At 39.1% G+C, this 25060-nt stretch overlaps 1 protein-coding gene across 4 annotated transcripts in view; it reads right to left on the reverse strand.

The window, feature by feature from the left end:
- FRY (FRY microtubule binding protein) overlaps nt 1–25060 on the reverse strand; it is a 234580-nt gene that overhangs the window by 191538 nt on the left and 17982 nt on the right. For 3 of the 4 annotated variants that reach the window (XM_072032630.1, XM_072032633.1, XM_072032632.1), the window contains exon 2: nt 16084–16261. The gene's annotated coding sequence lies outside the window, so the exon portion shown is untranslated. Of the gene's footprint in view, nt 1–6041; nt 6059–16083; nt 16262–25060 lie in introns of those variants that run through there. The other variant, XM_072032635.1, reaches the window with a different exon arrangement.

Consider the following 25060-nt stretch of genomic DNA (forward strand, 5'->3'; position numbering starts at 1 on the left):
AGGTTCTGCACAGTTCAGTATTTTCTTACAATTTTGAAAGCACAGTACAAAAGTGAAAAAGCTCAGTTTAATAAGTTGAACTACAGATCATCAGATTTAGCCATTATGGTCAAAGGCTAAATCCGGACATCATACCTCTTGCCTCCAGCAGACTACCAAATTTTTCTCTCTGCAGTTTCTATTACTTTTCTTTTTTTTAGAGTTTCTTAAATGAAATATAAAGGAAAATAATATTTGATAGCTGATTTGTGTTTGAACTATACCCTGTACTGCAGAAATATACATTTAAGGCTACAGATTTAGCATGGCCCAGGTCTCAGAAAAGTAAGTTTTCTCACAGGTGAAACGATCACGACTTTTTGTTGAATAGTATGGCAGCAAATCTAGCTACATTTCATGTGCAGTTACCCACGTGTTATTATAACTACATTAGAGCTGTCATTTGTGCTTTCAGCTGAGGAAAATATTCTTGCTCATCAACAGCAGAAATAAAAAAAAAAGTCTTCCTAAAAAGTGTTCTCAATGTGTCAGCCAGCAGAGGCAGGCTCAGAACAACTATATTATGGGAGGAAATCTGCCACCACAGTAAATTTCCATCTGGTGTGGTAAAGCAATGCCCACACTGGTGCACATTTTATTCACGGGCCTTCCCGTCGTACTATAGGCACCAGATTAGAATGGCACATAAACACTGCCAAGGGAGGATGAGGCCTCTTTGGCACATATGTTGGAGGAACTGCTGTGGCAGGAAAGGGAAGTCTGAGCTGCACTAACATTTTAAACCAGCACAACTCAATAAAATAAAAAATAAATCGAGTCCCATCCTTCCTCTTGCCTGTAGCCCATGCAGCCTCCCTTCTTGTCACACTAGTACCCACTTTTGTGAGGCCGTAAGACAAACCATGGAACAAATCTAGGCCAACCTTTAACTTCTTTTTAGCCATGCTGTCACAAAGAAGAAAAAGGCAGAAATAAGCAGTGAGGAAAGGAATATATGGATCATTTCTTCTAGTGACGGTGCCAGGTTGCGTCTGGTTAAAATCTTTGTAAAACCAAGATTACAAAAGCAACACACCAGCTACTTACTGCATTTTGGTCGGGTTTTACAGGTGTCAGAAATGTCTGAAGAAAACAAGTTGATAACAATCAAGCTGAGAGCTCTTGGGTATCTGCTTGCTCTAAAGAGTTTGCTCTAAGCACCAGAAATCAATTCAGAAACACTTTTTTTTTTCCTCCCCTCATTTCTCAAATGCACTTAATACCTAGGTCTCATCCCCTACCCGTGGTGGAACAGTCACAGATCTACAAACATACCCATGCTCCAAAGTCATTTTGTTTTTCACATTTCAAACAGGAAAGTTAAACAGTGCAACAATTAAAAACAGAGAATCAAAAGGTGAAGAATATGTACAGCTCTTCAAACCCTTCAATTGCTACTCAAAAATGATTGGTTTAATTCCCCGGAATAACCTGGCTGTCTTAATGCATAGGGTGTGAACAGCCGAGTGATCCTCTGCTTGAATTAACCCATTTATCCCACAGTCTAAGGCTGCTATAAGCAAAGAGCCTGGATTTAATACAGCTTTAGCTTCCAAAAAATCTCTCCTTCAAGTCAAGCATCATTTTTCAAAAGTGGGTAGAAGAGGACTAGCAGTCACTGTCGTGCTCTCAAAGACACCAAAGAGATCATTTTAGATCCACATTAATTTCTACCCTTGTAGCAAGCACTTGACTCACAGAACAGAGTCATTAGTGCTGAGTTGCCAGGCTACATCTGACCTTAGAGCAAGCTAAATGTGAGTACTAGATGCTGGTCGTATCGTGCACTGCAGCACGACACTCACTGTTTTATTTTGTGAGAGGTAATATTGAATTAGAGTTACAGAAAACAGAAATAAGCATCAAACCGAGAAAATTCCTCACCTACCTCAAACAGAAGTAGACAAAATAATAAGAAGAGACTGTGGCATTTTCAGAGTTGCCTGCTATGTTGGCATACTGATTGTAATAGATTAATATCGACAGGAGGCTTGGCCTAGCGTTTCAATTACATTTTCTTTCAGCTGAAAGAAGATAAGCATGTAGGCATATTGTTGTTTGGTAACAACGAATAAAATACAGAGTTAATGCTGTAATCTGGTTCCAAGACAATACCAGCCCCTTGATGTTTGATACATAATATGCACTTCCCATATTAGCAAGGGAAGCTGACTCACGTCACGGCATTTCATAAGCAGAACAATTCATATGCTAATATACATTTGTAATAATTTCCCTTCACTCTGATGTTCTCATTACATGATAGCTATTACAGCCTTATCTTCACAAGGACTCCAAAGTTGATCCTTCTCCAACAGAAAAGCAGAGCAAACCCTGGAAACGGGAATTTTTCTGGCAGGCACCAGCATAAACAGGAACAGCTGAGGAACCAAACTGGCAGAGAGGGCTCCTTGCAAGTGGCCTCTGAGCAGTCAGGACATGCAGCTTTGCCCGAGTGACAATCCAGAGGCTGGGGATTTTCCAAAGATCAAAGGCTGTGGGTGGAACTTCCCAGAATCCGCACGGCTGTAACACTCAATTACAAAACCATGCTTGTTATTAATGCACTGCAATCCGGTACATTAGGTCTATGCTCTGGATACAATTACAGGAGAGACACCCAGAGGGTACAAAGGAATTTTACTTCGTAGGGTACAGTATGAGTCCTGAACAAAGTGTGACAGATGTCTCTGTATTTCTGTTGCATGCTGTGCACAAAGTGTACATACTACAACCAAGCTACAAATAAGAAGGCTACAAATTTCAGATACATTTTTCTACTCAAGACCCCTTGTGAGTGTTCAGTATTTTTACATAAATTAAATTTTCTTAGCACATATCTGTGAAATAACGACAATCCGTTGCAGTTTCTATTAAAAATGTAAAGTACTTGCGGTCCCTATTAGAACTATAAAAGTATTAAAGATATAGATGAATAAAGTCAAAATATTTGGAACTTTTTAGAGAGGACAGTTTTAATGAAAAAATCCTTCAATTACAGAGATTATTCTATACTTGCTGTTGTGTGAGGCCACTGTCTGAAGTGATCCCAGAGATATGGGAAATCCAGTGTTCCTCCTTTGCTTGTCATGAAAACTAAAGGATGATGAAAATTCTGCTTCTCGTGGACAGTTAGTCAAATATAGATATGGATTATTAATAATATATAGACTTTTTAAAATTCCAACATGTTAAATTTGCATATGATTCGTGGCTAGATGAGATGAAACACAGATAGATGGGGATGCCCTGGGGTGGAAACAGTCCCTTGCACAGGACTCTGGACGCTGTGTTACATGAAATTTTATTAATGAATAAAAAGAAGCAAGTGGGCCAAGATGTATCTTATCCTTTAGTAAGGATGTAATGTAAAGGGACAGACCTAAATCAAGCTTCACATCCCTTTTCTGCTTTGTAAGCAAAAAATCCAGGAAGTGTATCAGAAAGCACTTTGAATTAAGTACCAGACTGAAAATAAGGCAGGGGAGAAAAGTCTGCTATGCAGTTCTCTTTGCGTCTATGAATATTTCATTTTGAGTCATGGTCACTTTGCTTCCTTCACATCCTGACTGAATGTCAATGCCTTAGGTTTTAGCGGGCTGTATGCTACAACCTGGCACAAGGATGTGATCTTGAAACCCAGGGCTAGCACATGGTGAGTGTTTTATCATTACCTGCACAAACAAAGCAAAGATAACAACTATCACCAGGCTTTGGATCCAATAATAACATTTAGCTCTTTAATAGCTGTTCCTGTTTTGAGTCTAGAGGCTACTCCTGAATCTATGTAATGAAACGCAATGCGTTTCATTCATTAAGGGTGAGATTCAGACCTTTCAACTTCCACTTCAGTTTGGATCCAGGTGAAATCCAGGTACCCAAATCTTCAGAACACAGACTGCCTTCTCTCCAGCACCATTTGAATTCTAAACCAACGCTGTCACGATCCCACAAGTCATCCAGGCCAAGAGCTCCAATTTGTTCTTCTAAAAGTTGTGCTTTTGGGGTGAAAACAAAACATAACAAAACAAAACAAAACAGGGAAGAACTGTATTGGATCTAGTGGGATTACATTTCAGAATACCAGAAAGCACTACTGTCCAGGCTCCTGTTGGCCTAAGTTTCATCATCCTCTCACGCTGGGACAAACCTGGACATCAGAAGTGCAGTGGTCTCAGCAGCCAGGTGTAGCTTCCATCTTAGTTACTCTTTAAGACAAACCTCTGAAGATATTTCACCTGAGTCCCCAAACAGATGGATCTCATACGTGCACTTGGGCAACACCTAATTTCAGATACATAAATTATACCGTCAGCTTTCGGAAATAAGCATACCCATACCTGCCATTAGAGGCACTGAATAGGAAAGCCACGCTTCGCTGTAGTAATTCTCGAGTTTTAGTAACAATACGATAAATGCAGATGAATTCCTAACAATGACAGAAACATTTCCTAGTTTTATTCAACTGCTTTTCTAAACCAATGCTCTCGGTTTCATCGAGCCATCACAAAGGCATCTTCTAAAGCAATGGTACTGGACAAAGAAGTGCACAAACTGTGTGAGCCTCTCGTTCAGTTTCCCCCGGAGACAAAAGCTGTCTTCAATCTGCATCTTAAATTCTTGTCTAAGATGACAAATGCATTCCATCTTCATCAGCCAGCAAGCTATTCTGTTTCATAGCTGTTACACTTGCAGGAGAGCCAGAACCATGCCTATATTCTTGGTATTTGGCACCCACAGAGGTTTAAAGCTATTTGTCTGGCACACTGTCAGTGCATCCCCCTTTACGGGAAGCGTAATATACAGATTTAAATTCACTTTGACTTCATTCTCTCTCTAGGTCTGAAGTGCCATTCGTTAGGGAAATACTCCATTTGCTTTCTGTATACTTGGCTGTATTTCAGCATCCTCAGAACTGCTTATAAAACTGTCCCGAGTGTGATATCAACGCAGCTGCAGCCAGAGCTCCTGGAAACACGGGGACACATCCTTAGCAGCTACTGTGAAGGCCTGACCGAGGCACAACCCCAAGGACAGGACTTTCAGCTCCTGAGCCCTGCTACAAAAGCGAGTGGCACACAAGAACCAACGTGACATTGCAACGGCATCACAAAGCACAGATGTGCAGATCACCTCCAGGTATCCACGCATCTTAATTTCAAGAAGGTTTAAACAATGTTAAGAGTTTAATATGGATTAAATTTATTACATTTATATTGAGACGAAAATCCCACTGGAACGGCATCTGACCAGAATATGTTCCAGTTAAGACCAAACAGAATTAAAATAGATGTAACAGTTGTAAACAGTACAACTATCTAAGCATACCATCCTCTCTGATAAGTCAGAGCCCATAACAGTCAGTCCACAAACGAAAACTGTTAAAATAATGAAGAAATGTATTATTTCCAGGGGATGAGAAGAACAGTGCTTAAGAAGAACCTGTCACTCTGCAGACATAACCATCATTTTAAAATAGCAGTAATAATAAAAGCGAGCATCATAGAAATATTGAAGTTTTACTAGAGATTATTACAATATCTGTAAAAAGACCAGCTAAGATCAGCTTTATGAATACCAGACTTCTTCCAGCCCCTACCCCTCGATATGTTTATGATCACATATTTGCACTCAAGGAATTTTTTCTTTCTTTGCTTCTTTTCCATAATGACACCAAACATGCACAGTACTGCAGGTGTCACAGAAACACATCAGCAAGCTTCAGAAACAAAGACTATTCATCTCAAGCATTAAAAAATTATGACCCATGCCTAAAAGTCAGGAATTACATTTACAAATAAAGATTAAAGAGAAAACTTGGGTGTCTATTTCATTCTTTTTGTCTTCCTCGTACTTGGTAGAACCTCTGTAGGGCTAAGAGCTGTGCCAAGGACAAGTTTTTCTCCACAACTACAGGATGCCCCTCCACCCTCAAAAGGGCTGATAGTTTCATATAACCACTAGTAAGCAGAGACTTCCAGAGACTCCTCAAACTTACAAACCTGTTTTAAAAATCACCAGCAATCAATTCTCCTTCGAGCACTGGATGATCAGATGTGGATCTCACTCATCTGTGGCTCCAAGTCCAACCCTGTCCCGTGTGAAGGCAGAAGAACTTGTCACAATTACTCAAACAAAACTAAAAAATTAATTTCTCTGGGCTTGACTTTGAAACTGGAGTAGGAGCTCCCTCTAAAGCAGACAAAAAGAAAGTGGACTTGATTCACAGACGAGAGCAGGTGCCTGCCTGTACATGCACAGGCATGGACTGAACGTGTCCTGCACCAGACACCATCCTCTCTCTGGGAACCAACAGCTCTCTTCCCTGCTCAAGAAGTCATTATGGCTTGCCATTTCTTGTCCACTTACACCATCACGTGTGAGTATCGACAGCAGAAACTCCTGCGAACTGCCTCTTCCAAAACTTGCCTAGATCATGCTGTGCTCACGGGCAGCAAGCTTGAAGTCTACAACCTCTTCTGCAGAATTCAAACATTCAGAGCCATGTTCTGCTGGTAATGGCATCAAACAGCGACTGTATTTTTAAAAAACTTCCTTGTTTAAAGCAAGACTAGTCACCATAGTCAGAGCCACATTGCCAACCTAGGACTACTTGCTCACGTACAGCAGCAAAAATCAGACACACAAATCTCTCCCTCCGTACTCTGGTTTATCAATAAATGTCTACCATAATAGACATACAGGATCTGACTTTTACAATTTAATTTTACAACATTAAACTTTTGTAATTTTGCATTTGGATGCTATTAATAAGATCCACTTATTTCATCTAACACAGCAAAGCTGTAAGGTACTTCTTTCATAAAAATATTTTTCTGCCTACATAAATGTGTAAAAATAAACAATTTAAGTCTTAAAACAGAGTTCTGTCACCTCTCTAAATTGCACCTGAATTAGAAGAACATGTGACTCAACTCATACTTTGCCAAATTTTGATTCCATAATGCAAAAAACCTCTAGGGTTTTTAAATCTTTATGTAGGAAACTAAACATGGCATCATTTCCTTCAGAAGTCCTATACATCTCTAGCTACAACTGACCTCTTTCCCTTTGTCCCTCCCTGATATCTACAATAAGCCAAGAATTACCAGCATAAAATTAGAGAGGCTGAGGGAAAGTCTCTCTACACAAATACATAAATGTGGATTTAGAAGCAGTGTGGAGCTCTGCTCCTGATACACTATCATGGAAAAAGTGAAAGAAAGCAATGAAGGGAACAGCTTCCCAAATATGAAATGTACTTTTTTTTCAATTATTGTTTTCTGTACTCAGAGATAAAATATGACAGCCAGTGCATGGGAGAAGTGTAAAAAATAGGTGAAAGAAAAGGATGTGAGGAAACTCAACCTCCCCAAACCACAGGAAACAGTGGCCAACGGCAAGTAGCTGATGTGATGCACTGTGCTGCCTCGAGCAATGCCAAGCACTGCTTGGCAAACTCCTGAAGGGCTCATCCTTAAAGCGAGCATTAAGGGTAAGCGAAAAATTATAATTTTTTCACACTTGAAGAATGAAAAATGGGAAAAAATAAAACAGAACATGAAAAGGAAAATAAAATTCCCTGCAAAGACTTACATGAATTCAGAGAAATTGTAGGGTTTTCCTTCCTCCACTTTGTTTCATGAAGATGCATCAGCACCTAACTAGTTCAAAAGCAGATTTTTTTTAAAAACAATCATAGTTAAAAAGCTCACAGCTTTACTCATTATTTTCCACTGACTTTTTAAAAAATCATCTTCGTGACAAAATGGCATCCAAGGCATGACTGAAACATTGTTCCTGAACACAACTAGAAAAAATATTGTATCCTGGATTATGCTACTGCAGATCTGTAAGTTTGTATAGCCTGCACATAAGTGCTAGATTTAAAGGAGTGTCTGTGTATTTTCATAGATGTGGCTAAAAAACCTGTACAGATTTATACTGATTATTCAGTTTTCCCATGATTATTCAGATTAGGACCCTAAGTGGTCACTGTGATTATTAATACAAGCAGAATGAATTGAAATACATTTAAAAATTTGGATGAGATTCTTAATCACCTTGTAGTGGCCTGAGTTAACTACAATTAAGACTAATTTGACAATAGATAATTTGCAAGAATGACAGGAGGCGCATTTCAAAACAGTAATAGAAGAAGAGAATAGCTGCATCCCTATTGCAAGCTCTGTAATGCAGGCAAAAAGACAAAACAGATTGTGTGTTTAACAGATGCTGCCTTTTGGGACTGTGTTGCTGAAAGTCTGTCCCTGCACACAGCTGCGGTGGCACAACACTCCTAAGACAAACACCATTTTATCTTTTAAATCCTACATACTACTGTATGCAATGAAATACAAAATAAACATCACTCCTGCAACAACAACAGAAAAAGGGAGAGTTACTTCCCTGAACGTTGGCTGCACAACTGCTAAGTTTTAAAAAGATGACACAACCTCATTCTTACTAGTAACAAGTATGAAAGCAAGTGAGAAAAACACAGTGTTAATGTCGAACTGGGTTATCGCAGAGTTTTCTTTAAGCTAGAAACTCAGTGTAGTGAGCACATATTTTAAGACACCTGTTTGCCTGCTGACTGTGAACATTAATCAACACGTATCTCAGCTCACCGAGAAACACCCTTCCACTCCTTACTGCCTTTCACTGTTATCTCTGTACGAGGTTTCAAAACTGGGGCATTTATTTCACATAAAGTCAATTAAGAGCTTAGTTAGAGAGGAAAAACCTTGCCAAGGCAGATAAATCCTGCAACACTCCCAAAGCACGGCGAGACTCCGGCCGAATTCTTCCAGTAATTAAATCCACGGTCCAGGAAGATGCGGGAACACTGCCTTCCTCCTGCCTCCTGCAAGTTCAGACCTGGGTTTTACAACCTCTAAATTAAGGAGAGTGGCAAAATCCTGAGAAAGCATAAATTTTTCAGGTATACCGTAGGTCATTTAGACCTTTTAGGATTATCATCCTGAAATTAACCTAGATTCAAAGATAACTCAAATACAGAACATGCAGCCCTGCTGCTGTATGCTCACGTAGCTTGGATAAACCACGATTTTCTGACATTTCAGACAAGCTTCATGAGGAATTTGAAGAACTATTGCCTGTGATAGTACAGAATACCATGATGTGGCTTATCTCTGGGAAAGTCAAGTTGTTACCAGTCTCCAGGACGGGCAAAGATGAAAAATACATTCCTAAACACTTCCGTAATTATGCAAGCATTCAAGAAAAAATGATGGTACTATAGCAACTAATTATTTTCAGGAACGCTTGTATCAGTAAGATAAATCCTTCAATCAATTTGCATTAAGAATCATTACCCTTACATTTTTTGTAGATAAGCACTACTGTCAGGTTAGCACCATAAATTTAGTTGATAAAGTGACTCGGCATCGGAGAAAATCTTTTAGCTGTGGAAGTGGTAAGTATGATAGCAGTGATCAAACTTACTCATGGTGTTTCATACAGTTGGGCAGATCACTTTTGTCTTTCTTAGGTGGAGAAAACGATTTGGGGTTTTACTTCCAAGTCCTGAATCCAAACAGCAGAACATTAGGGACATAGCTCTTTCAGCATAGAGTGCAAATGTAATAAATATTTGGGGGAGGGAGGAAACTAACAGGGGGTCCCAAGGGGACCTAAAAAAAAATGAGATCCCCTTGGTTCCTACACAGATTAGAAACACAGAAATGGGGGAAGTTCTGATCTCATTTCAGCAGAAATGGGATACCTGGGTATGTTTGTCAAGCATTAAGAGCAGGACACATCTGCTTGCACAGCTCAGAAAACAACCAAAGAACATAAGAACAAGAGGTAAGGGTAAGTGAGGGTCAGCTAGATGAACAGTGTACAGCTAGCATTTTTCCTGCTAGATAAAGATAGCCTTTTGGAAAGTACTGGAGACTCTTAGGAATTAAATTACAAAGCCTAACTTTAGCCTGGAAGCCTAGAACCAGTTTTCGCTGGTGATCTCTTCAGAGCTGAAACCTGAGCAGGGCTCTCAATAACCTCCTAGAGAAATCTCTGGCTCCCCACTAACTCTACTGAATACTGCAAGGTTCAAGTAGCTTTTGGGAATAGCTGTTCCATCATCACAGAATCACAGGATGGTTTGGGTTGGAAGGAACCTTAAAGCCCACCCAGTTCCAACCCCCTTGCCATGGGCAGGGACACCTCCCACCACACCAGGTTGCCCAAAGCCCCATCCAGCCTGGCCTTGAGCACCTCCAGGGATGGGGCATCCACAGCTTCTCTGGGCAGCCTGTGCCAGGGTCGCACTATCATGACTATCACACCACCATAGTAATTCAGCTTCCTCATTAACACCAGCGACAGGACCCGCGGGAACGGGGTTAAGCTGAGGCAGGGGAAATTTAGGCTTGACATCAGGAGGGGGTTCTTCACAGAGAGGGTGGTTGCACACTGGAACAGGCTCCCCAGGGAAGTGGTCACTGCACCGAACCTGACTGAATTTAAGAAGAGATTGGACTGTGCACTTAGTCACATGGTCTGAACTTTTGGGTAGACCTGTGCGGTGTCAAGAGTTGGACTTGATGATCCTTAAGGGTCCCTTCCAACTCAGGATATTCTATGATTCTGTGATTACTGACCACCAATTTCAGACAACATGGGAAGTAGCAGCACTGCAAAAGGCTACTTAAGCAAAAAACGTAGACCACTCAAATACTAAAAAATGCTGCTAGAAGCAGCAAATTATCAGTTAGAAATGAAGATTTGTGTGGCAGAGTTTTTGAAAAGTACTGAATATAGTCTTTATGTTATACGATGTAAATTTAAAAAGTATCAAATCAAATACCCTAGAAAAATATACATGTGTGGTACCCACAAGTTAGCTTAACTAGGTCATAAAACTCCCCAGAGAATGAACAGGGCTGTCTGTCAGCCAGAGAAGTACAAGACCTGTCATTCATGGTACTTTGAGACCTCTCTCAATAGAACTACAGTATGGATATTCAACAAACTCCTTACTTTAGGGGTAGTATATACGAAGAAAAAGCATTTGATTTCTCTCATCTTGCTGGGAACATTCAAAGATGAAATTGCCGAAGTCTGAACTCTACCTGTAGCTAACAAAGAGAGAGGGATGTAGCTCTGCAAGGCAGAATTTATCTCACCTACCTTAGGATAGGGACAATTGTCTTTTCCCATTAACTGCAGACTTTTATTGAGACTTACAGATGCTCAATCTTTGTATGGTCGTAAAAGTTAGGTGAGAGGAACACCACACCAAGACTTGCTGGACTACAGTTGTCATAAACTGAGAAGAATTTTCTTCCACCAGCAGAGCTGCTCTGCTGGCAAGGGCCCACATGTGAGTGCAGTGATGCCAGGGCTGATGAATTTCTTCTGCCCTAAGCTGGAGCAGGTCTTCATCTCTCATTATTTGTTCTCTCATAATTTGTTCATACAATCCCCAAACTGTATGTGTCATTATTTTAATTGGGAATGGCAACCTAATGGGCCAAATGTTCTTTGATGGTCAGACTGGTGAATAACGGGATACACAGTGTGAACAATTCAAATGGGTTTTACCATCTGATTTTTAAGATAATGGTGAAGAAGATGGAAAAACTATAAGATTTTGAAGTAAATTTGCATGTTTCTGTATGGAATTCAAAGATTTCTATTGTATCAGGTAACTGAATAACTAACTGCACCACTAGAATGGCATCTTCCTATCAAACCCTCAAAAGACAGGTGTCTAGGTCTCTGCTGCTGTTATTACTGAAATTGTACAAAAAAATAGCAATCTTGAGTTGCTAGCATACACCAACACCCACATTAGCCAACGCACGGGTGTGGGTGTGTTTATGTAAGCGGATGTACAAAAATCCCCTGAAAAAATAAATCAAAACCTTTCTGCAACCCCAGCCAAAATTTTTTAGCTTTCTTTCTGGAAACACAGAAAGTAGGTCAGCACAGATCCCAAAATAGCGCATCAGCACTGAGGGAAAAAAAAAAAAAAAAAGCGTATCTGTATCTTTGGACTTTTTAGCTCATTTCTCTATAGGGGGGAATGGAGAATTAAGGCCTTTCCCTTATTCTACTATATGGAAGAACATGCACAATACAGAATTGGTTAATTCCTACACTTGAGGCCCCAGATCAACCATCCATACAGGGAAAATGTTAACCATTTTAATCCAAGCAAAAAAGTATTGATTTGAACCATTTAAGCTTTATCTAAATATAAGCATGGGAAAAGTCAGGAATCTTAAAAGGTGTTTAAAATGTTGTGCTGGCTATGTATCACATGCTGTTCCTTGTACATTTTGTTCCTTATATCAAAAACCTATTTGGTAAAATATTTACTTTGGAAATAAGGACACACTTTCTGTGATTTTGTTGTTCATCTTGTGACTTTTTTTTTTTAAAGTATTTGCTGTTTCAACAAGAATTGTTGCCTATTTTGTGATACCTTACATGCTATGCGTACTTCTAAACAAAAAATATTTTCTTTAATACCAGATGCATGTCTCCCAATATTCCCCCCCCACACTTTTTCTTTATTTTTAAGGAGGTAAAAGGCATACACATAAAACAAATAATTTAAACACTCAGCTTTCACATGTTTACAGCTGCAGAGATTCTGAAGAGCTCTTTTGGGTTTAATATTGCCAATCTCGTTCCATGAACTATTACAGTACTTAACATGAAAAGAAAAACAAAAAACATTATTAATACTAATTAGGAATGATGCACATCAATCCTAAAAATATTATTTACCTTGTTCAAGTCAATACCAATATTGTTGGCTACAACATGATGAATGCCAATCTGTTTCCCAGAACACTCATTTTTTTAATTAGGGAAAAAATGATGTTGCCTCCCCCAAATTCCAAGCGTCAGGCTTCATTTGGATCCCTGTACTAGTTTAAAATGACTGTTTGAAAGATACTGAACATTTATAAGTAAGACCTTTTAAGCTCAGTGATTTTTATGCAACCAGCAGGAAACTAAAAATAGCAAAAAAATTTTTTTTAGTTCTTCCTTTTCTTTCTTGTTTTTTAAACTACTGGTCTGTGTGTGTTTCACCTCAGTTCTCGGACACCTAGCATTTCCCCTGCTTCAGTCCAGACCTGTTTAAAAATCTCATCCACCAGCTTTTGATCTGCATATTAAAGTACTGTAATCCATGGATATATGTGTTCAGCTTAGGCAATTGCAGAATTGGACTCCCAGGCTGTAACATTTTCAAAGCCTTTCCAAAAAAAGGAGACTGAAGAGAAGAAAAACCTTTCCAAATGTACAGCTGCTAGGATCTGCATTTTTATTTTACACTCAATAAACCAATGCTTGCTATCAGAAGTAAAATAAAAACTGAGAGGCTCCAAAATTAACTGAGTGAAGAAATGATGGATTTTATCAAACTTCTAAAAATTAAGTCAAAGCACTAAAATAAAATAAAATGGTTGAGTTTTCATGTCCTAGAAGGCCTCCACCTTGCATGGTTTTAAGACTCTAACCTAACAAACAAAGCACATAACTGAACACATTTAATTGCATTCCTAGATTACTGCCAGATAGCTTGTCACATGCCTCGGTGGGTCTCCGTAGACAGTTCTCAGTCTTTACTTCCAAAAGCCAGAGACACTGAATTGATTAAGTTTAGTTAGAACTGGACAAATATATTCCTAAAAATGTCATCAGACCAAACAAATCTGATCCTAGAGCGGAATTTTCTAACACAACATTAAAATAAATAAGAGGAAATAAGGCAATCGTATTTATGGGTAGCAACAGATACAATCCCCCCTAGTATTCTCTTGCTGATGTCAGCAATGTCATTCTCCAAAACCTGCAGGAACATATGGAAAGATAATACCAACATTCATCAGACTTCATTACTACTATTTTTTTCTGATACGTAGCATTATTACCAGTGTAATTAAATAACAAAAACACTGTTCTAGTTAAATGGAACCAAATAATTACCTCCATGCACTAAGATTTTCTCTAAATTGTAAAAGACAGATTTCACAAGAGCACATCAAGTCAGTTGGTCTCATCTCCCTTTTAGCAAACAAAGGCCCATTAATATGTTTGCATGTTCATGTAACTCCAACTCTGAGTTTGAGGACATTTACAAGACACCTGCTGTGTCTTGTAAATATGCCAAATCTTGTAGATACCAAATTTGTATTCATTGGTGTAGGAAGGCTGCTACCATAGGATACTATTTCCACTTAGAATCCACTAACTGAACTGCTGAGAGGTTTTACCTTCTTAAATTGATTTGTGAAGGAGAGGAATTAGTGCACTCAGTTCTTTCAAGGTGCAGTAAAGCAGGTAAACTAGTCTAGAAATGATCAAATCTAATCTTTATTGAGTTTGCCTAACTGGAACATAGGAGGTCCTAGAATTACAGTCGAGAGGTAGTCTAGGAGACGGCGCTCATTTCCCAGCTGAGAGCCCATAATTGCATATAGTTGTACATTTCCAGACCAGAGTCATGCATTCCCTTCTGGCTCACATGGCACAACGATACGTGCCCAATCTTTTGTGTAGAACACTGGTTTCCTACTGTGACTGCATTATTTTGTTATGGATTGGACGTCTCCTTTATACCCTCCGGTGACTGACACATGAATTTCAGCACGCTACAATGGTACACCAGGTTGAAAATGCACACGCTGCTGCAGAGATCTGACTTTGAGCCCTACCACAAGTCAGACTGAACTTACAGACTCAGCCATATGGAGCCCTTCTCTTGTCAGCATGCATGTACGCAGCCTTCCTGCAAGAACAGCTCATATCTAGGCAACAAAAATCCCCTGCTTCATAATGGCCATGTAGGTCTGGAACACATATCACACATATACAGATCTCTGTACTCATAGGTATATCCGTCTGCTTGTTTTGGTCTGCATTGTCTTGGATTAAAAATAATAAACAACAAAAAAGTATATTGAATAATAAATAATATAATTGTCCCAACATACTTAAAGCCATGATCCAGAAATCTCAGTAAGCCAAAATGGAAAGCTCTGTATTTAAGCAATCAACAAAGAACAAAAAACTACTCAGACTGAAAAGTCTCTGGCCTTGTCAAGTGCCTTTGTAGTACTGCTCTTTAAAAGCATAAGAAAATAATTCACTCTTAGTGGAACACAATTGGGAGCACCATGGAAGCCAGTACTCCAGAAAAAATACTGCTAACAACATAATTTTCTGTGACTTACAGCTAATTAACTGACTCCATGAAATCTTATTTTTTATACGACAGAAGGACTAACTAGAGCTTAATAATGATAGGTTAAAAACTACTGGACCTTTTAGTAGGAAAAAAATGTTTGGTTTGTTTAAGAGAAGGAGGCTGATGAATTTCTGCTGATGTTGTTTTCTATTTTTCCCCTGGTTCCTTGAGATATAAATGCACATTGGCAATTGCACTTATTTCAGATACTTATTAAGTGTATGTGCAAAATGCTTACTCATCTATTTTCAAAAGCATCAGTATTTACAAAAGCAAATACAGCCAACATTTGTCTGTTTGGAATTTCAGTCCCAGGAAGGCTTTAACAAAACACTTGCACTGTACCACACTAATTAAAAACCACAAGTTTCTTCAGCTCCTGGTAACAGTTTGCAAACTTTCACCGATGTTATGGCAATGAGTTTATAAATACTTGTAGCATAATCTCATGCTGCATGTGATGGTCTTAACACGAGTTTGTAATTCATATTTAACTTGAGTCCCTAAGAATAATCACCCAAGTATTTGTCACTGCCAAATACTTACATTCACATACACAATCCTTTTCATCAAGAACCATATATGCAAGCTTCCAAATCTCAATAGGCATAATGTTTTGCATTTTCCACCTATTCAAAACATTTTTAAATATTTACTGAAAAATGGCTAATAGTTGCCACATTAAGAAGTAATAGTTGCACAGTAAGAAGTGAATTTTGTTGTTTTACATGTATAAATGCATTATGATTCTTACTAACAAAAATCTCATGTAGACTCAGGACGCCTAAAAACCTAAAACAAAGCCTTACCTTTCCTTGAAGCAACAGTTTCCAGTAGCAATCTGTCTTAATGCTTTAATTTTTGCAGTGTAGTTTCCATTAATAGTTTTCTAGTTCAGGAAGAGATGGGTTAATTGCAAGCAGTATGGATGCTGTCTTGCTTGCTTCCTGGAGATCACTGTTCTGCATTGTGCACCGTCACAACTACCTAGGGAAAAAAACACAGTCACGTTAAACCTCAGTCACCTGGACAACATGATATATTACTACTGGAAGTATAGAATACAAAGAATCAATGTCTTAAAATGTAACCTTAAAATTGTATTTATCTACCACATATTTCATAATAAGTGCTGTTAAAAGAATTATTGCATACTTTCTTACCAGGAGTTCATCCTCTTGACATAAACAGACATAAAACAAGTGGAAAACACTTATATACAAATACTGTAAGTTATTTAAATGACAACCTGCCTTTAGTACTGACAATATGAACTAGACTTTTTTTTTTTAATTTTTCTTGTGGATTTCTGGTCAGAAGCTGCAAGCAACAGCAGAAACTGAGTTATGCTGTACTTCCTTAGGCATAAGTAAATAAACTGCAGCCTTTGAAAAAACAAAAATGTTGAGAGTAGGAATCTACTTCTGTTATTCATAACTGCAAGGTCACTATTAGAACTATACATGGATGATATTTTTATTTGGTGCAATTAATAGGCATCTAGCAGCCAATTTTTAAATTCAGTTTAATATCATCTAATACCACCTGCACCACATGTGTGTTCAAAACCACTGGCAGCACATCTGGGGACCACACTTTGGAGAGCTGTACTGTGATGATGTTCATCACGGACAAGGAGCCCATAATGCAGCATTATCAATCCAACACAGATTTAGCTACTACGAGGACAGTTTGAATGCTACACAGATCTGTGACATGAGTAAGACATCTCATTTGCTTCCAAAAGCCAAGTGCCTAGGAGACAAAAGTCTCCCATTTAAATGGAGGTATCTGTATTTTGAGGAAAATACTTAGAAGCCCAGAGCACGTTTGTTTTCTTAGTGAGTGAGCCAGCAATCTGCTTGCATCCGTCCTTCCACAGGCTCATAGAACAAGCTAGATTGGCATGCACCTCCAATGAATGGACCTCCAATGGTTTTCTCATCCAATCTCCTGCTCAAAGTTGGGCTCACTTCTGTATGAGATCCAGTTGCTCAGGAACTTGTCCAACGAAAGGATCTGTTAAAGCATTTCCAAGGACAGAGATTCATAACTTTAAGGACGACAACCACAGTGCAGCCAGAACAGCCTCTTGAACAACGGATCTCCACCCAAGTGTCCACATCCATGGCAGCCAACAGGACAGTCCAGCTCCAATGTTACTTGACCTGTTCAGCCCAGAGAAATGCCTGACTGGGTGCTTCATTTAAAGATCTGATTCAATATTAATAAATGAGAGTCTGTTTTCTGCTATCTCATAAGGCAGTGTATTACAACGTGTTTTCTCTCCTCACCCTTCCCCTAACAACAGAAGCCACCCCCACTACTTCACATTACATTATTAAAGAGCTTGAATATGTTTATTTCTCTCTCTTTTGTGATTTTTTCCTTCTGGATAATCCTTTGCAATTGTCTTCCACAAAAACACGATTGTATCTTTCCCCACATCTTAAGAAGCACTCCTGTAAGTCTGGATAATTCTCTTGTTCCTTCTCTTCTTCCACATTTATCATTAACAATTCAAGTTTCCTGAATGCTCAGAATACCATCAGACCCTGGCAGCTGAGTCAAAAGTCACAGAAACAGAACAGTAATGGCTCAGATCTGCACTGTCAAAGTTTCTGCAAATTTTGCTCTTTTCGTGTGTTACCCTCGAGCTCTATTTAAGGGTAAGGCCCCAATGTCTGGATGCTTTTTTTCTTCTGGTTTTGAAAAATGAGAACTGACATAAAGTAGATCTGACAGGTTCCTGTAACTACTCTAGTTCCTCATCTCCCTGCTGAGAAGTCCATTCACGTCTGTGAGACACTGTCAGAGACGGATTCGATTTTTGCACAAAAATGGGTTATTGAGTTTTAAACCAACCAAAAAATAATCCCAATAAAATGGAACAGTTTGGGTTATCTTTAATATGACATTGGATTTGATCTGTCATACATCACATCTGTGTAATAATGTGCCTCTCGTTTATTAAAAGCAATCACCTGCTTTTGCATATCCGTGTGATAAATGGCACTTTTCAACCTTTTGCAGCCTGAAGCCATTACCTGTCGCTTTGTGGGGAGGAGGAGGAGGGTTTGGAGGAAAGCAAGGGAGTGCTTTCCGTAACAGACTCTCAGGCAGTGTTGTAAATACTGACTTTCATGGCCATGCTTTGCTTCAAAGAACAGGGGCAAGCTGAATCAAGCAGTCTCCAGCCAAAAGTTACAACCATGTGCAGACACACACCACCCTTTCAATCCAGTATATAAAGGGCACAGTCTCCTTTACAACCAGTGCAGAAACCAGACCCTGTGTAAGGATAAACAGAAAAATGGGCACATTGAACTAGAGTACAGCATGGATATAAATGGTTTAAATGCAAAGTATTGCACAACTTTGCCATACATTGTCTAACTTTTTGTTTGTATAAATTAAAGGGATTATTGGCAGTTACACTGGGCACAACTTTATCTTCTGAAAAAAAACAGGATTTTCATTTTTTTACTGTTTTTAAAGGTAAAGAAAAGTAATAAATGCTCTAGGTGGGTACATTTTTTTCTTTTAGGTATTACTTCTTAAAGGACATTTCTGAAATAATCTTTGTAATATAAAATCAAATTCAAAAGTTTACTGGAAATTATGGCATTAAGTTCACAGAAAATGCAGTGAACACACTACATTTCGCAAAAAACTTACAGCTGTACAGTAAAACATCCCAAAACAAGGCGGTTTGTCAAAATACACGTTATTCTGCTGAAATTGAAATCAGTTGTGAAGGCAACAGCTGCATCACTTCAGCACCCTCTGTTGGCCACCTTGCAACATGTAACTTTGTGTACTCAGAAGTGTCATTTGTTTTTGTCCTTAAGCTATCACAAAGAGACTTTTATACAGAAACATATACTAAAAGCAAGCGAATAAATAAATAAATGATCCCCTCTCCCCACAAAAAAAAATAATCCAACCCTACTGAAATAAAAGCTTGAAATACACGGCACAAAGTTGCTTGCTGACACTATTCAGTGTTGCTGGATGCATCGTGCATTAGCCCATCTGGTATTTCTGATAGACACTACGCGGCACCTCACGTGCAGCTCCCACCCATACAAACGGCAGAAATGACAGAAAGCACAACGATTTTTCTGGAACAATTTTTTATGGTGGCAACTGAGAACTTCGAATAGATACGTTATGGAGACCAGCGCCCTCAAAACAAAGTACTCGAAGCCCGTAGTCATCGAGCACACAGATAAATACAAGTCCAGATGCCAGATACAAGGTAATCTAAATATAAACGCTGCATGCGGCACTGTGGTGAGCGGCCAGATGGTGCAGCTTCCAGAGGCTGAGGCCCTCAGGCCCTCGGCCCCGCAGCTGCCTCACAAAGCCGGCTCAAGGCTTTGCAGCTGTGCGGCTGCTCTGGGGGCCACAGGGGAAGGAGGGTGAAGCAGTGGGGCTGGGATGGAGAAGTGGTGTCCACTGGACTGGGGGAGGAAGGGGGGTTGTGGGCTGCCCCTGAGCAAAGCCACCCCAGGGGCAAGCGGGGTTGCTGTGGCCATTTTGGCCTCTCCACTGGCAGGGAGTGGAAAGCAGCCCGTGCCCGGCTGTGCTGAGGAGAACCATTCTGCAGTCCTTCAACCTACTGCTCGAGTCACTACCTACAGCTCAATCCTCTCACCTAGTGCTCGAGTCACTACCTACAGTCAGTCCTACAACCTCCTGCTGGGGTCACAACCTACAGCTCAATCCTGAACCCAACACGGACCAGAATTCAAACCAGAATTAACAGAAGAGCTTTTCCCAGCTGACCTTAAGGTTAACGGCATTTCTAAGAGTGAACTTTTCCCTGTCATCAGCTATCACAACCCTTCTCCTAATGCCGTCTCTCAACTTTGCATCTTCAAGTTTCCTCTACAGTTTCTTCTACGGTTTCTTTATCTGCTTAGTTTTGTTTTCACAGCATCCTGTCTGCCTCCCATTACTTCACCACCCATCCAGGCCCTCCTCTCTGCTTCTCTCCTTCCCCACGTGCAGCTTCACATGATTCTCTCCTAATTCTTCTGTGTTTATCAACTCGAAAATGGCATTAATAAAAACCGATGGTCAGATAATACTCTCCAGAGCACACTGAAATGCACACAAACTTTTTCAAGGAAATTTGCAGTACTGTTTGTGAGAAAGCTTTCCTAGCCTATTTCAAATATTTACACGCACACTTCTACTTTGTGTAGGTTATATTTTACCACTTAACGGGGATGGAGAAATCAGTTTGGCTTGGAACGTCAAGATCTCAGTTATTAGAGTCAAATATTTATTGCACAGAAGAAAACTGAAACGATTTCAGGAAATCTGCGCAGTTCATTTGAGGCCATCAAGCAGTCTGGAAGCCAGAGGTGAACCCAAAGTGAATCCACATCCACAAACCTCAGAACTGAAGAAACGCAATCAAGCATTTGCAATTCATGATGTTATCACCCATTTTCAGCAGTTATTATTTTGTCAGGTATTTTCAGGCACTCATATTCCTGCTTTATCCTGCTGGTAAACATTTCTTTTTTCTTTAGCTCTTTTGTTATTTTAAAACAAATTTATCCTTTTTTTTTCCCCCATCTGATTTCAAACAGTAAACATTAGAAATTATTTTCTTTAAAACTTGGCTGCTCGCTAGCTGGCTGGTTAGGGCTGCAGCAGCCTGCTCAGTACCAGGTTTCTTACGCAATGGGGTTCATACACCCAGCAACTCCAAGGGTGGGGTTCAAAGCAGCAACTGCACCACTCACATTTTGCAACTAAAAGCGAGGGAAAAAAAGAAAAAGAGATGCAGGAACTGTTGAGTACAAGGGGAAACACTGTTTTTCTGAATCAGAAATATAATTTTTTCTTTTTTTACTAAAAAAAATAAAAAAAAAAAAGAAGGTAAAAAGCAACACAGAAGAACAAATCAAAGGCAGCTAAAATATTTCCCACCCAAAGCTGTAATTAGTGCTGAGATCACAATATGATAATGATTATTAGGAGAAATAATTTATGCAGAGAACAGGTTAATCCCTGCAGAGAATCATGTAAATACTCTACAATTCTGGCACTAACCTTCCCCTCCCACTGAATCATTTAAACTTACAAAAATTTCTCGTTAAAAAATTATTGGCAAAATAACTGTATGTTTTAAATACTTGCAGAGAAAAGTTTCAGTATCAGTATCTTTATGCTGAGATGTTAAATTAAAAAAGTGAAGGCGAACATTAAAATTACTGTCAACTGAATTTTCGGAATAAAATAAAAACAATTTTCTAAATTTATGCTGTTTAAAAGTAGACACAATTACATGATAAAACAGATTCTTTTTGACATGCATAAAGAGATATTCTGTGATACAATCAAGGAAAGCAGTACTTCTAACATTATTAAAAAAAAACACACAGAGACAAAAAAAAACACCACCTATTTGGCCATCTACCACTTCAATGTTCATAAAAATGATTCTGCACGATGCTTCCCCTGCCCTGCTCTTCTTATTTTGAGTCTTTCCCTTCCTATGATGTCTAGAATTGATTAAGTAGTATGGTGAGAATAAGATCAGCTGGGGAAGTTATTCACTTATATTCATAAAAAAAATAAATAAATGTATTTTTCATTTTTTAAAGTATTTAAGGCAGAGGGGAGAAACTACATCCTAGGCAGTAGGGATGCACTCAGCGCATGGACATCGCCATGTCAGGGATACCTACACTTGCTTCACATCAGTTGTTCCTATGCAGCACAATGTAAAGTGTTCAGTTTGGGTGCTGGAAGAGGCACCCATCTATCACTTGCCTGTATCTAGCAAGTCATGGTGCTTCTCACCTGGGTTTGCCAACCAGCCTGCAGCTCTGAAGTGATGCAAACAGCCCAAAAAGGCAGCTTGAACATTCCTGCATTATGCAGCTCACACTGCGCATCCACCTCCTGTTACCATGCTTTGACCACTATTAGTCCTTATTTATGCCTCAAATAAAGCCAAACATACAGGTTTCTTTTGTATGGGAGCCTTTTCTGACTAACTATGCTCCTTTGTACAGTAAGGAGCTCCTCCTGAGTCTAGATGCATGTGCTACATGAAGTGTCTAAGGCACCTCTTTCACACTGCAACAGATTGATAAACACCAATTCTCTAAAGGTACTATCCTCAAATGCAATCCCTACAGCTCCATTTGACAGAATGTTTCTTATCAAACATAAGGTCATATGTGTTTTTCCTTTTTTTTTTTTTTTTAAACATTTACCCACTTTGTGACAAAAATGTTCATCTTTCCAACTGACTGCACACCCACATCACCATTAGCAAAGCCAGTTTGCTAATAACATTCTGCGGTCCAAAAATCGTTTACTTGTCTTCTTTTCTATTAATACATTAAGCGATGCAGAATAAACATCTCAACTACTAAAAACTGCAAAGTGAGGGCTGGGATCACCTTGTTTGCCTGCGCTGCAGCAGCACGGTGGTTACTGATAACTCTCCACTGGCTTTCCAGAGAGCTCCACACCAATGAAAACTTTGAAAATTAGTATCAATAAATGCCATCCCATTCTGTTTTTAATCTCTCCCATCTCTGGCTATTTTATGAGAGCTTCTTGAAGCTATGCAAATTTTACGTCAAAAGCAGCCATAAGTCTTGAATAGCCCACTTTTGTCAAGGATTTCAAAAGTGGATAAGACTGAATCAGGTTGTTTTTTTTTAAAGGCACTAACATCTGACACAGAGGATTACCAAAGAAAAAAAAACCACCACAAAACAAAGAAAAAAATCCCAACACCCCAAGCCAAAAACAAATCAAGAAAAAAAACAGCAAACACAAAGTATCAACAACACGCCATCCCTTCATCTTTTGTCAGGAAGACTTGAGCACAGCCAGCACAAGAGAGCTGCAGGACCACAGCAGAGATGTAGGATGAAGGGATCTGAAGTTTCCAGCATCAGCAATGATTTAGTCATAATGAAAATGATCTTGTAACTGTGGTCTCATTGCTTTTTAAGTCAAAATAATGAGGAGAAAGCTCTTAATTTATTAAAAGGTAAGGAGTTTTCTAAACATGGCTAAAAAAGGAAGATTAATAGGATGCTGGTCCTGGAGAATCTGATGTTACTACAGATCAACACAATGCCTCAGCACACTTCTGGCACATGACACCAGCACAATGATGTCTTCTTGGAAAAGTTTTGTGGCACAATGTCCTATTGCAAGCACATTCAGCCCCGCATCCAGTTTTGGTTTGGTGAAGAAAGCCAGACGGGAGGTCCATTTGAACACAACTATGAAAAACTAATCCTCTTATGAAAATAATCACACTTTTAATTGGGGATAAAAATCTGATATATTTCAGCAGGATTCTGTAACATGGCTGTGGGCGGTAGTTTTTGGACAGGGACTACTATTTTTGTTTTGCTAGTTTTAATTCAATTTGGTCTCTAGACTGACATCAAAAAGTTTCTTTTTTTTCTGATCTCCCTCCTTACTGTTTTTGATTATTCAGTTATGCAATCAACTTCAGTGACCCAGGCACTACAATCTTCAACAAATAATCTCTGGATGAAACTCTTAGGCAATCTGTATGAAGCATCCTGAGCAACAAGACGTAGACCTGAACTTTTTCTTGCAGGCACCAGCAGGAAGAACAAACTGAAAGATGGGTATAGGAATGGTAGAACAAAAATGTATTTTCCAGAGAGCCTCTTCTGATAATCATGTATGTAAAGTTTTTTCCAGCTAAGTAGCTTAAAGAAAAAATAAACAGAACACAGACTGCAGGCAGTACTTTCTCTTTGTATTATAAAATTAGCCATATCTTTAATCTAGTTTAAATCTCCTTTGTCTAACAGACAAATTCTGTAGTACAGCATTACTTTTTTCTTTCCATCTCCATTCTTTATTACTTCATATAGAAAAATAATGTAGGAATTTAATAACAGATCTAAATAACAACCATGCAAGGCCTCCGCTCAACTTACAGGTTCTACACGTGCAATTGACTCAGCCACTCGTTATGCCTCTATGGTAAAGCAGACATAAAGGACTTCAGAGTGAATAATTAAGACAGCAAGAGAAGCAGCATGCAAATAACTTCTAAAGTTTGGAATACCAATCAGTTTGCTGCCCACTTATTATCATATTTAATGCACACACCCCCCCAAGCCAATCCCAAGGTGAGGTGGATATTTTGAGCTATTGGAGCCAAAGCTTCTGAACGTAATCTACAAAAAAAAAAAAAAAAAGAAACTAAATTCCAGATGCCCGAACCTGATAACAACAGTGCCAAGTAATACCTTTAGTACACTTTCTCGCTGTCATGTGTGTGACATAGTCTCAAAGAGCTCTGAATAAGAATCACAAAAACTGCCAAAACAATAGGGTAAATTAGCAAAAGACCTTTAGTTGCAAAATTCTTTAAAAGATGACTTCATTTAGGAAGACTAAACAATTCAGAAAGCATCTCTAAGAGCGCCTTTATACTTGCAATCAATATTGCTTTCTTCGGTCGTACAATAAACCACTGTTAATCATACTGCCAGCAAACTGCTTCAGAATTAAGCAGAGAACACTATTCAAAAGTTACGCTAACAAAACAAAATGAACATCTATCTCCAGCAAATATCCTTTTCTCAAAAGCATTAATACTGAGCAGAGCTCTTGATGCCTTCTTTTTTCTACAGTGTGCTTGGAGGAAAGTCCAGACCTCTTCATCTGTGGCAGTGAAGCCTCTGACAAATGCCTGTATCACTATATAAAAAAAAAACAACAACAGAGGTGGAAAAACCTAAGGAGAAA

This window comes from Anas platyrhynchos, chromosome 1 (assembly GCF_047663525.1).
Source record: "Anas platyrhynchos isolate ZD024472 breed Pekin duck chromosome 1, IASCAAS_PekinDuck_T2T, whole genome shotgun sequence".
NCBI classification, from domain to species: domain Eukaryota; kingdom Metazoa; phylum Chordata; class Aves; order Anseriformes; family Anatidae; genus Anas; species Anas platyrhynchos.